Genomic DNA, 11,031 nt, shown 5'->3' on the forward strand with positions numbered 1-11,031 from the left:
AAAGGCCTTTCTCTACCCGAACGTCCCCTAGCCCCCAACCCCACTTCCCACCCCAGGCAGAAATGAGGGGTTCTCTCAGCCTGAATTACTCTAGAGCGTCGCACGAGTGAAGGCGGGAGGCGGCCCCGTGCAGTCACGCCTTTTGGAAGGAGGGACCCTCGTCAGCTCTGAAGGTCCCACTTTTCACCTGCTGGGGACAAGACTACACCCTTTGCCTAAGAAGCCGCCCCCTCTAGACAAAGGCCCTCCAGTCCCTGAGGCCCTCCAGACGGCAACTCCTGTGGCATATAGGTCAGGTCGGGGTCTCACGCTGCTGATGGCAGGCAGGGGCGGGAGGCGGGGGGTCACCTTTGTTATGGGGGGAGGGGGGAGGGAAGGTCCCTTCAGGCTACATTCAGGTCCTCACCGTGGCTCCGGACGAGTCCTGAAAACCCACGCTCGGACGAACAAACGCCGCGGCTCCCGGTCGGGCTCCTCGCTTCCGAAGCGGAAGTCGGGGGGAGCCGCATCCGGCGCTGCGTGGGGTCTCCGAGGGGTGACGGCAGGGGCGGGACTCTGCGGGGACGCCCACTGTTCAGGGCTCAGCGGTCCCTGCGTCCTGCCGGTGCCGTCTATCAGAGCCCGGGACCCCCTCCCTCTATGGTCCCGGGTCCTCCAGCCTCTGAACCAAGCGCTCACCTACCTGAGGCCCTAGTAGGGGGAAGTCAGGGCGCTGCTCCGACCATCTCTGCCTGGCAAGACGGGCGCCACCCTGTGAGCCTCCCTCCTGTGGGGAGAGACCCCTCATTAGCACTGAGGATTCTAACCTTGACTCTGGTTATGGCCAAGACGTCCCCCTCTGCAGAACTGGAGTCTGATTCTGCTAGATGAGGCCCTTCCCTCCCTGAGATCACATGGGTGGAATGAGGGGATGACTCAGCAGTAGCTCTTCTGGGTCTCCCAGGGCTAAGAACTGTACAGAATTCTATTTGGCCCCCTCTGCTTTTGGGGGTCCCCTCATAACACTCAGCATCGTCACATGAATTCTTGTTAGGGCTCAGGTCTCTCTCTCTCTGCAAAACTGAGGCCAACCCCATTAGACAGAGACCCTCACCTCACTGAGACTTTCCAGGCTGAAATCAACCTGACATCTATGGCAAGAGCTTCCTGGGGGCGACAGCATCAGAGATTTTTACAGGGCCTCCTTTTATGCTGTGCGTGCTACCCTTAGTCCACATTCAGATCCTCACCTTGACACATGATCAATCCTGTAACTCCACTCTCTGCTTTCCTCAAGCTGCTTGTCTTACATCAAGGTCCTACTCTCCTAAGAATTCCAAGTTGAAAGTCAGGGTGATCCTCATATGACCATAGTCCATTGGGGCCTCCAAGAACAGGCAGCAGGGATGCAACTCTATAGGACCTCACTGTTCTGGCTGGGTCCTTCCATGATTCCTCACTCAACATGCTCACTACATCTAACAAAGCCTGGCACTCCTCCTTCTACGGAACTGAGGTCACTCTCCTTAGTCTTTGGATAACTCCTATATTCAGGGGTGATTGTCTCCTCGGTCCTCATTCATGGCGGTTCTTATATCAGCTTCTGTCTCTTGATTAAAGGCTTCCTGGGAAACGCATATTCCTACAAACATTTGACCAGTTACCCTACTGCAAATCTTGGGAGAAAATGGGTCTCTGTCCCGAAAGTGATGTAAGATTAGGAAAATGCAGCACAAATTAAGGAACTCAGGACAGATGTTATGCTGTCAGAGATAAAAGCTGATATATTCCTTCTTTTCACCAGCCAGACTTAGGGTAGTTCTAAAATATTTACTTTCTACATAGAAGGATAGAGCCAGATAATCTTGTAAGTCCCTGATCATTTGAGGGTATCTGATTTTGCACATGCAGATGATCATATTGTTACTGAGCATTATCTCTTTCTCTCCTTTATTCATATCTCTTGTTTATTTCGGTATTCGTACTGCTGTGGGTATGTATTCCAATCCAGTGTTTTGGTCACAGAGTCCTTCTTTTCATCACTCAAGATACATTTTGAAGTGGTAGAAGACAGTGAATTAACTGTCTCATGATCAGTCTCAGGCTGGGAGGAGTGGAATGGCGTGAGCTCTGGACAAATTCAGACTAGAGGTCCAGTCCCAGCCATGTGACTTATTAGCTGTGTGAACTCAGGTCCATCACCAAGCTCTGTGAGCCTCAAGTGAAGTGGCTTTGTTAAGCCCTATTTTGCAGGGCTAGTGGCATGCAGGTGATGTATGTAAAACACCTGGCACAGCGCCTGGACCACATTGAGACTTTACACAATGTCTGCTTTTACCATGATTATGATTATTTTGGCTGCAGACGATACCACCCACCCTGAAGGAATTTTTAAATCCAGGAGATATCAGAGAATATGTGGCATTCTAGGACATGGAACACCAAATCACTATAAAATGCTGTTTACAAAGAATCTTTAATTTCCCCAATAAATCAAATATGAAAATTATATTTTCCTTCCAGCTGAATGAAATTCAAATATTCTAGAATTTGCTTCCAAGACTAACTCCTTCTTCCTTCCAAGCTGCCCTTTCATCTAAACTAAACAACCCCTATCGTCATTAATTTTACCGTCACCGAAAATCTACAGCTCTCGTAGACTTTGCGGAATTACAACCAAAAAAAAAAAAAAAAAAAACTGAATGCGAATGCCCTTTTAATAGAATGGGCTCTGACTCCTTGTGCCCCAGCAAAGAGTATCAGCCCACTGGCTTCTGAGTTTCCAGTTTCAGACTACTGGCACCTTTATTTCAAAGACACTCCTTGGAGACGATGCGCATAAAACACCTAGGTTCTGCACTGTGTTCACCTGCACTGGGACAGGAGCACGGGGCACATTCCATCCCTGCCCCGGGTGGAGATTTCTCTCTGGTTTACTCATGATTTCAAAGTAACTGTTAAGGGCAGTTTTCCATTCCAGGCTTAAGTCTCTCAACTCTGAGACCCACCATCTGAGGGTCTGGCCCCTGTTCAGTGTTTCCACAGCCTCACTGGCTGGCTCACCATACGGCCTAACTTAAAATGATCTCCCACTGCAGGACTTTTATATTGTCCTAAAGTCTCAAAGTGCCTTGCATCAGGACATTTACACTAGACTCCTCATGAGGAACCTCTCAACCCCCACTTCTTACCCCTTATTTTTATTGGGCCTTTAGATCTTTGTTCACCAGCTGCTTTCTATGAATGCTGCTCTTAGACTCTAGAATTCTACAGGCAGGGGTTGGATCTATGTTTCTTAGCATCCCCAGTACCATCCAAAAGCCTTCTGGAAAGCAGACGCTAAATTGATATTTGAACAATTAAAGATCAGGGCTTCCCTGGTGGCACAGTGGTTAAGAATCCGCCTGCCAATGCAGGGGACATGGGTTCAAGCCCTGGTCCGGGAAGATCCCACATACCGCAGAGCAACTAAGCCCGTGCACCACAGCTACTGAGCCTGCGCTCTAGAGCCCGCAAGCCACAACTACTGAAGCCCATGTGCCACAACTACTGAAGCCCACATGCCACAACTACTGAAGCCCACGTGCCTAGAGCCCGTGCTCTGCAACAAGAGAAGCCACCGCAGTGAGAAGCCCATGCACCGCAATGAAGAGTAGACCCACTCGCCGCAACTAAAGAAAGCCCTTGCAGCAACCAAGACCCAACGCAGCTAAAAATTAATAAATTTAAAAAAAAAGAGCACGTGTGCAAGAAGGCAAAATACTGTGATTTCACTTCTCCCACATTCTTAAATAAGCTAAGCAAATCCAGGTATATATACTTAAATTTTACAAAGAAAGACTAAAAGGAATAAAACAAACCAAGAAGTGAACACCTCTTCAGATTTTTTTTTCTGTATCTCATGATCACACAGACTTTACTGTGGAATAATTTCCTTTTCACAAAAAATCCATATTCCAATTGTTCCAAATGATAAGAAATGATTCAAGGATTTCCAGTTTGTGTTACATAATACCAAAATTCTTATCTTTCAACCTGATAAGCTGCACTAAATGTGTGAGTCATGTCGTTAATAAACTTAGACTCTGAAGCTAAACACATCTTTAATTGAAAGGAACAACATTTAAAAATAGAAAAAAGAAAAATCTCCGATTTGTGCATATTGCCCAGGAACACAAATATATTATATGTTGTGTTCCCATGAGCCACACCTTGGCCCTCCACTAGTTGGAAGACTGACTGCTTTCTTTAAATACAATGTGAAGTATCTGCTCAGCCTTCACTAGGGACCGAAGGAGCTTTGGGACATGCCCTGGAACACCCACTGGCCAGCATAGCAGTATGAGCCCTGGCTGCAGCTCTGGCTCAGGCTCTCTCTTCCTCATCTCTCAAAGCCTCTTCATACCAGGATGGGAAGGCACTGGGCTCGGTATCATTGACATTAGCCCCAAACTCACACATTCTTTTATATATCTACATCCATAACTATCCTGGAAGCACCCCATATTAGTTTACAAAGATTATGCTCATTCTTTTTTATAGCTACATAGTATAGTACTCCACTCTGTGAATATACCATGTTTTTATCAATTAATATATTCACGGACATTGCAGTATTTTCACATTGTTGTGGATGTGTCTTCGGGGTTAATTTCTGAAAAATTGGAGTTACTGGCTCAAATATAAATGCATATTTCCTTTTGTTGTATCGCCAAATTCTGTTCATGTTCTAATCTCATTCTTTGACGTGTAGCTGGACAGCTACACGTCAAAGAATGAGATTAGAACATTCTCTAACACTACATACAAAAATATACTCAAAACCAATTAAAGAACTAAATATACGAGTGGAAACCATAATACTCCTAGAAGATAACACGGGTGGAACACTCTTTGACATAAATCATAGCAATATTTTTTTGGATCTGTCTCCTAAAGCAAAGGAAATAAAAGCAGAAATAAACAAATGGAATATAATTAAAGTTAAAAGCTTTTGCACAGCAAAGGAAACCATTGACAAAATGAAACGACAACCTGTGGAATGGGAGAAAATATTTGAAAATGATATGATCAATAAGGGGTTAACATCCAAAATATATAAATAGCTCATATAACTCAACAGTTAAAAAAAAAAACAACCCAATCAAAAAAATGGGCAAAAGACCTAAATAGACATTTTTCCAAAGAAGACATACAGATGGCCAACAGGCAAATGAAAAGATGGTCAACATCATTAATCATCATATAAATGCAAATTAAAACTACCATGAGGTATTACCTCACACCTATCAGAATGGCCATCATCATAAAGAACAGAAATAACAAATGTTGGCAAGCACGTGGAGATCTGTACACTGTTGGTGGGAATGTAAATAGGTGTAGCCACTGTGGAAAACAGTATGGAGGTTCCTCCAGAAACTAAAAATAGAGCTACCATATGACCCAGCAATTCCACTCCTGGGTATGTATCCAAAAGAAACAAACGAACAAACAAAAAACAACAACCCCACCCCCTCACTAAGTTGGATGGTCTCCTTCAGGTTCTCGATGGTTCTCTGAGTCTAAGGGTTTCCACCGCTCATCTACCCTTCCCCTCACCTTCGTCTACATGCCTCTGACCCCACCCTCCCAGTCCAACCTCTCTGTTTAGTAAGAAGGTGCCTGTGTCTGGCAGAGCCAGGATAGGATGAAGAGACAGTCCTTCCCAGCCCCCCGGATAATCAAGAGTTTTGACCGGATCTTTGAGCACACACCAAGACTGTGAGGGGCCAGAGGAAAAGCACAGATTATGGTGCTGAAAGGGATTAATAAGGAACTTAGTGATTTGGCCCGTGACCCTCCAGCACACTGTTCTGCAGGTCCAGCTGGGGATAATATGTTTCACTGGCAAGCCACAATTATGAAAGCTAATGAAAACCCATATCAAGGTGGTGTATTCCTTTTGACAATTCATTTTCCTACAGACTACCCCTTCAAACTACCTAAGGTTGCATTTGCAACAAGAATTTATCATTCAGACATTAACACTAACGGCAGCATTTGTCTCAATATTCTAAGATCACAGTGGTCTCCTCCTTTAATTGTTTCTAACGTTCTTTCATCCATTTGTTCACTGCTATATGATCCAAACCCAGATGACCCCCCCTAGTGCCACAGACTGCATGGATCTATAAAACAGAGAGAGAAAAGTACAAAACAATTTCTCAGGAACGGACTCAGAAGTATGCCAGGTATGCTACCTTAAAGTCAGAATAACCTGCATTATAGCCAGAATAAACTTTAAATTACTATTAAAAAAGGAAAGTAACACTAATTCGAAAAGATGCACGCACCCCAATGTTCATAGCAACATTACTGACAATTGCCAAGATGTATATACCACATTTTCTTTATACACACACACGCGCACGCACACACACACACACACACACACACACACACACACAATGGAATACTAGTCAGCCATAAAAAGAATGAACTTTTGCCATTTTGCAACAACATGGATGGAGTTGGAGGGTATTATGCTAAGTGAAATAAGTGAGATAGAGGAAGAAAAACACCGTATGATACCACTTATATGGAGAATTTCAAAAATAAAGCAAACTAGGGAAATATGACAGATTCACAGATATAGAGAACAAACTAGTGGTTACCAGTGGGAAGAGGGAAGGGGGAGGGGCAGGGGAAGGATAGGGGATTAAGAGATACAAAATACTATGTATAAAATAAATAAGCGGGCTTCCCTGGTGGAGCAGTGGTTCAGAGTCCACCTGCCAATGCAGGGGACATGGGTTCGTGCCCTGGTCTGGGAAGATCCCACATGCCACGGAGCGGCTGGGCCCGTGAGCCATGGCCACTGAGCCTGTGCATCCGGAGGCTGTGCTCCGCAACGGGAGAGGCCACAACAGTGAGAGGCCGGCGTACCACAAAAAAATAAAAAATAAATAAAAAAAATAAGCAACAAGGATATATTGCACAACAAAGGGTATATAGCCAATATTTTATAATAACTGTAAATGGAATATAACCTTTAAAAATTGTGAATCACTCTGTTGTGTACATGAAACTTACAAAATATTGTACATCAACTATACCTCAATTTAAAAAGATCCACTCTCTTAGTAACTTTCAAATATACAATACAGTATTATTAACTATAGTCACCATGCTGTACATTACATCCCCAGGACTTCTTTATTTTGTAAATGGTTTGTACCGTTTGGCCATTTACACCCATTTCATCCATCCTCCACCCAACACCTGTGGCAACCACCAATCTGTTCTCTGGGTGTTTTTATCTTTTTAATTTCCACATATAAGTGAGATCATATAGTATTTGTCTTTGTCCCTCTGTGTTATTGCAAATGGCAAGATTTCCTTTTTTTTTTTTTAATGGCTGAATAATATCCGAGGGAGAGGGAGAGTATGACTGTGTGTGTGAGTGTGTGTGTATCACATTTTCTTTATCCATTTATCCATTAATGAACACTTACGTTGTTTTCATGTCTTGGTTATGGTAAATAAATGAATATGGGGGGGTGCAGATATCTTTTCAAAAAAGTTGTTGTTTTCTTTTCCTTCAGATAAATTTCCAGGAGTGGAATTGCTGGATCACACGGTAGTTCTATTTTCAATTTTTTGATGAATGTCTATACTGTTTTCCATAGTGGCTGCATCAATTTACAGTCCCATAAACTCATATTTTCTTGAATAATTTAAGCACATCCTAAATGCAAAAGGTATATATCTTTTCCTAACTTTAAAAGGTGTATATCTTTTAAATTTTGGAAAAGAAAGACTGGAGTACGCCAAACCCATAAGTGAACAACTTTAATTTGTTTTCTCTATCTTCTTATCCTATTTTACTGTGGAGTTCTTTCACATTACCAAGGATATCCCTATTCCAATTCCATGTAGTCTTGTTCTGGATCACATAGATGATTTGAAAATTTTCAATTTGTATTTCAAAAAACAAAATTCTTACTTCTAAATCTGATAAAGAGCAATAAGTGTGTGACCCATGTCATTCATAAGCTTATGTTCTGAATCTAAATAAACTTTGTTTTGAAAAGAAAATCACTTGAAAATTACCAAAAAAATAAGTCAACAGGAATTTATGCATATCAGGAACACTGGTTAACAGGCTTTTCCAACCACAAAGTGAAGAATCGGCCTCTACCTCACTAGGGGTGACAGGAGCGACTGGATGTGGCCCTGGAATGTGCACTGGCTGTGGCAGTAGTGCCAGCCCTGGCTGCAGCTCTGGCTCAGGCTCTCTCTCCCTCATCTCTCAAAGCCTCTTCATACCAGGATGCGAAAGCAGTGGGGACCCTATCATCGACCTTGGCCAAAAACTCCAGGACTTTCATCTTGCTGGTTTCAGCTTGGGCTCTTGATCGCTGTCGCGCATCTGATGATACACCAGGTATTTTCCTGCACCAGATCTTCTGTGATAAGCTTCCTGGGCTCCCCAAAGATGAAGTGCCACCTTCCACTATAAACACCCAAACCATTCAGGAATTCCCAGACCTCCTCCTCAGAGGCGCGGTCGCCATTCAAGAAGATCACACCGAGGAGAGGCATCAGGAGCCCATTCTTCCGAAACCGCCCGCCACTGCTCCGATGCCCATCATCGGTGAGATCTAGCTTGCTGACAAGGGCATAGGAATCACCACCCGGCTTGACCTCCTTCAAGTCAAGGCCACAGACCAGTTCCAGGTGCTCAGTGGCTCTCCTTAGGATCTCAGGGAATTGTTCCCTGTACATTTTGTTGACAACATTCAGCATGTCTACCTTCATGATGGGCTCTTTTATATTTCTGCAGTAGGAATTGCATCGACATCCCTGCCTTCCTGGTTACAAGGTCCTTCCGTAAGCTCTCAGTGGAGGTTGAGGCTTTAGAGCGACGTGCACTTTCTCATCTTGGCTCTTGACATCTTTTTCAGACATTGTGCATGAAATAGCTGAGAAGTAACGATGGTGGATGTGGATCTCTGAGGCTCCTAGGAATGCCAGCCACAGGGGAGTCCAAGGAAACATCCCCAAAACAGGAGAGGAAGAGAAGGGGAACTCTTCCCTGCTGAGTGGTTTGAGCACCCTGGAGATCCTGGGTCTCACCCTGGGCATGCTGGCATTTCTCACGAGCACTGAGTTTACTCTTGTGACCCTAGGGTATGATGAGTGTGATCAGGAATAGCAGGCGGGAGTGTGGGTGATGCCTGCACTTGGAGGAGGGAGGAGGAGGGGGAGTGAGATGGTGTGAGGACCTTCAGCAGGGAGATTCCACATAAGCTTTAACCAAGTCCATCTCTGCAGGTTTCCTTGAGGGCACTGCCCTAGGACTCTGCAGGGCTTTTGTTCTCCTGGTCAACCTGTCCCTGAGAACCCAGTGGAGAAATGGTGAGCCTTAGGCTGCAACCTGCCTGCCCTGTGTTTTACTGACTAGGGTGACAGCATGGTTGATAGTGGGGCCACTTGTGTTTTTCAGTGTAGGGAGTCCTCTATGTTTACTTCAGGATTATCATGACAGCTCTTGGCAAGGCCTGGAAACTCCCCTCTCTGTTACTCTAAAGTTGACACCCCAAAGCTCTCCGGGACCCACAAGAAGGAAGTGAGAGGGGCACCTCAGCCCACCACTATTATCAGGGGGAACCCAGTAGTTAAAGCTCTGTGGGTATCTCTCTGTCCTGAGCTTGTTAGATCCTAAGTCATCATTTGGAGTCCTCACTTGGATACCGCACAGGGTCATGGACTCTTCCTTTTGCTGACTGGGGGCTGGACCTTCAGACCAAGGATCTCACCTCCTTCCAGAACTCATATAAAATGGGATGGGGATCCATGAAAGAAATAATTGATAAGCTAGATTTCATTCCCTTAAACTTCTAATCTGCAAAAATACACCATCAAGAGAACAAGAAGATGAGCTACAGTCTCAGAGGAAATATTTGCAAAAGACAGATCTGATGAAGGCTTTTATCCAAAATATACAAAGAACTCTTAAAATTCAATAAGAAGGAAACTAACAACCCGATAAAAAAAAATGGACAAAAGATATGAACAGATACCTCACTAAGGAAGATATACAGATGGCAAACAAGCATATGAAAAGATGCTCACCATCATGTACCATTAGGGAACTGCAAATTAAAATTACAACCAGAAACCACTACATGCCAAAATCCAGAGGACTGACAGCACCAAATGCTGGTGAGGATGTGATTCAACAAGAACGCTTTCATTGTTGGTGGTGATGCAAGTGGTATAGCCGCTTTGGAAGCCAGTTTGCAAGCTTCTCAGTAAACTAAACATATTCTATACTGTTGGTGGGAATGTAAATTGGTCCAGCCACTATGGGAAACAGTATGGAGGCTCCTCAAAAAATCAAAAATAGGGCTTCCCTGGTGGTGCAGTGGTTGAGAGTCCGCCTGCCGATGCGGGGGACGTGGCTTCGTGCCCGGGTCCGGGAGGATCCCATGTGCTGCGAAGCGGCTGGGCCCATGAGCCATGGCCGCTGAGCCTGCGCGTCCGGAGCCTGTGCTCCACAGTGGGAGAGGCCACAGCAGTGAGAGGCCCGCATACCGCAAAAAAAAAAAAAAAAAAAAAAAAAATTAAAAATAACATATGATATTGTCAGTAATCCCACTACTATCCAAAGGAATTGAAATCAGGACCTTGAAGAGATATCTGCATTCCCATGTTCATTGCAGCATTATTCATAATAGCCAAGCTATGGAAGCAACCTAAATGTTCACCAATGGATGAATGGATAAAGAAAGTGTAAAGTATACATACAATGGAATATCATTCAGCTTTAAAAAAAAGCTAACTTCTCCAGCTATGACAGCGTGAATAAATCTAGAGAACATTATGTTCCAGTGAAATAAGCCAGACACAGAAGGACAAATACTACATTATGTCATTTATATGAGGAATCTAAAATAGTCAAAGTCAGAGAAGCAGAGAGTAGAGTGGTGGTTGCCAGTGGCTATGGAGATGGGGAAAATGAGAAGGTTTTAATCAAAAGTTACAAAGTTTCAGTTATGCAAGGTAAAT

General features: G+C 44.2%; 2 pseudogenes; one reads left to right on the forward strand and one right to left on the reverse strand.

The window, feature by feature from the left end:
- The first annotated feature begins 5,767 nt into the window (after positions 1-5,767).
- Positions 5,768-6,234, forward strand: LOC103071313 (ubiquitin-conjugating enzyme E2 D3 pseudogene; annotated as a pseudogene).
- Positions 6,235-8,246: 2,012 nt separating this feature from the next.
- Positions 8,247-8,821, reverse strand: LOC103071582 (melanoma-associated antigen B1 pseudogene; annotated as a pseudogene).
- Between the last annotated feature and the right edge of the window lie 2,210 nt (positions 8,822-11,031).

Source organism: Lipotes vexillifer, unplaced genomic scaffold (assembly GCF_000442215.2).
Source record: "Lipotes vexillifer unplaced genomic scaffold, Lipotes_vexillifer_v1.1 scaffold4220, whole genome shotgun sequence".
In the NCBI taxonomy this organism is placed as follows: domain Eukaryota; kingdom Metazoa; phylum Chordata; class Mammalia; order Artiodactyla; family Lipotidae; genus Lipotes; species Lipotes vexillifer.